The following is a 3412-nucleotide window of genomic DNA, read 5'->3' on the forward strand; positions in this document are numbered from 1 at the left end:
CGTGGTTGAAATTTATACTATTATATGACTTTTTAAGACAAAATTATGGAAAAAGTGGATATTACTAAAGATCTCCGTTCCCTTTGACTTTTAGAATGTATTTACACCTGTCATCTATTATATGTGGAACCAACATTTCGAGTGTTGTAATCCCTTCAGAGTTATGAACGTAATATCATACATAGCAATGAAAATATTCATTTTTTAATTTAATTTGAATTTTTAGTGATGATGATATTTTAGTTGCTTATGATTTTATATTTAACATTTTTAAAACTACTCTACAACCTGGTAGAACTATTTAAAGAAATTACCAAAGAATTTGCAAAACATATTGCTCAAGTATTTCCCTAAAAATTAAAAACTATCATTTACGTTTCATGTTGTACGGAGACTGAACACTTATATAAAGAATTACCAATAATATACTAAAACTGCCCAGAAACCCAAAAAGGCGGATTGTGTAACATCCAATGTTTTTTTAGTCATATAATAACAAAAATCGGTTTAGAGGAATATACGAGTTTAATTTTCGGCCACCGCAGTTTCGTTAACTACAACACTTCAATGTCCATTAAAAAAGTTATTTTATCTTCATTAGTAATTTAATTTTGTTACACTTTCTAAAATATTTCTTTCCTTTATGTTTATATTTGTGTATTTTATACGATTCCATTACTAACTAATATCATATTACAGATCGCATCTTTTAACTCTATATTTAAAATAATCATATTTATTATGAAAAAATGGTTATGCTTAAGTTAAACCAAGAAAAAATAAAGGAACAATAAAGTTGTTAATGCTTTAGAAATATTTCAACTGTTGAAGTTTATTGCTGTAAATCTTCTAAACTATGTAACAACGGAAGACATAAGACTTACGTCGCTGCAACTTTGACTTCCGTTTCCTGTCTTCTGTTTTTTTGTCTCTAAATCTTCGGTTACTAACTTGTCTAATAATATCACAAGAACTCTGTTAGTCTTAGGTTAGTTTGATATATGTGTTATTTTTCTATGGCATTAATACGATAGGTGGGTTCCATGTCATTTGATGTAATTAATTTTTACATCCTTGTTTGTAAACACACGAGGAAAGATACCATGGAGGAAAACTAAGTAAGTAACGTAATCTAAAAATTACTTTTATTAGCATGTTTAATGTAAAATAAAAGGGTAATAATCATAACTACTCATATACTGGCCAGTGCCGTACATTGGCGATATATATTAAAATTGAGTTACTGTTACTAGTTCCATCCAACACCATACATATTTAATAATGTAAATTTAAAGATCCTATACATCTGAGACGAAACTATAAAGATATGATTGTCTTAGTATTTAATATATTTTAGTATATTAATATGACATTCGAGTATATGGAGGAATTAGATCAGATTAGTCATTGTTTTCTAACTTCATAATGTCAATGTGCCTACTTATTTAGGCAACTACGCAGACGAAAGAACAAAACTATCTAATTTGGTTAGTTAAACGTACTGAAAATAATTATCAGCCCTCAAATCAGCAAAGATTACTACTAAAATTTAAAGTTATTTGTTGTATTATTGCTAACTAAAATTTAATAATTTTATAGCCTATATTTTTGTTCGCAAAATAATAAAGACCCGACTCAGAGGTAGAAAGAAACACCAACGGAAACTAAACCTCACTGTCCTCTTCCGCTTTAATGTTCTGAATAAAAATATTACGTGTGCGTAATATATATATATATATATATATATATTATATATATATATATATATATATATAAGTAGATATGAATATGCCGGTTCTAGACCACTTTTGGGACAGACAGAAAATCAATGTAAAATACTGTCCATTGAACCATAAACAAATCTAATAAAATCTAACAGGAAAGCACGAATGTTAAATAACCGAATCTTTAGCTGTTTTACTGTTCAATGTTTGCTTCTACATTTATAAGCTGTTTTAATGAAAAAATCAAAAAATCTTAATAAAAAATCTTTATTCTACAAAGTTAATTGTAACACAGTTTTTATCTTTTATAGTCTTCTTTCCAGTAACAATCAAGTGTAATTTTTCATTTTTGTTTAATTCTTTAATCTTTTTCTCATCCAAAACAGTCAAAAATCTGTTCGGCAAGTGTACTTTACAATCTTCCAACTCGGCAATTATTGTAAACCCGAATTTATCTTTCATTTTCTCCAAATTCAAGATTCTATGTTTCTTCCTTTCTTCCAATTCATTTAACTTCTTATACTCTTTAAACTTGCATTCACCAATATCATTTAACTCTTTCAAGAACTCCATTTAAATAGAAAAAATTTAAAGACGGAAAAAAATGAAATTTGCTAACAATCACTCGAGAAGTCGGGGAGAATGTGAGTAAAACCGCATTCTTTTCACGAGGTTCTTCGTTTAATTTCTCCAAATGTACTATAAAATCATCGAGGATTTCTGGTTCAAAATCATAAACAAATTCAACATCCAGATAATGAAAAAATACAGGTAATATCTTTTCATAATAAACGTGTGTATTTAAACCAACAAACCTAATGTATTCTTTGAAAAGGAAAATAATTTTTTCAACGGTTCCAAGAGATAAGTAAAAATTTTTATTCTGTTTTCTAAATTCTGTAACAAATTTTGTTTGTTTCTCACCTCCGTATTGTAATTTCATAAGCAGATTATTCAAATGTGTTAGTTTATTTCGAAATTTCTTAGGTTTAGGTCTTTCATACAAAATTAAATTACAATCTCTACAAACGAATCTTTTATCAACAATTTCTCCTCTATTATAACACTTGTAACAGTTGGCATTATACTCTTCCATTTAAACAAAAAAGATTTTTTTATAAATGGAGATTATGGAACTAAGTCTGCCGAGATATAAATTTTTCAGCGCAAATGTTTATGTTTATATTTCAACTACCGAGATAAAGAGAAATGATTTTATTTTATTATTCAACTATTTAGGATATTTTGTCTATGATTACAAAGATTATTCCGGAAGAAATCGAGATTTTTCATCAGCGAAAGAGTATATTTTTGAAGTTTTAGAAGGAATGAAAGAGAATAATATGAATTTAGCAAATTATTTTTCTTAAATAAAAAACTTTTCTACTAAATAGTCACCAAACAACATGAACTCTCCAAAATCACTTCAGTTTCTAGCATTTAAAGAACTTACCACAGGAAATAGTTATAAAGACTTCTTTGAATTACCTAAATATGTTAAACAAATGTTGATATTTTCCTTAAGTGAAAACGAATCCTTAAATGAAAACGAATTCAGAGAACTTTTAAGTACTAAAAAGTGTTCAATGCAATTTATTACAGACAACTTAGATAGTATAAATATGTTAAATGTAATAGGAGATTTTAAATTAAATAATAGAAAAATAAGAAAAATATTCCGATTTTTA

This window comes from Homalodisca vitripennis, chromosome 1, assembly GCF_021130785.1.
Source record: "Homalodisca vitripennis isolate AUS2020 chromosome 1, UT_GWSS_2.1, whole genome shotgun sequence".
Taxonomy (NCBI): Eukaryota; Metazoa; Arthropoda; class Insecta; order Hemiptera; family Cicadellidae; genus Homalodisca; species Homalodisca vitripennis.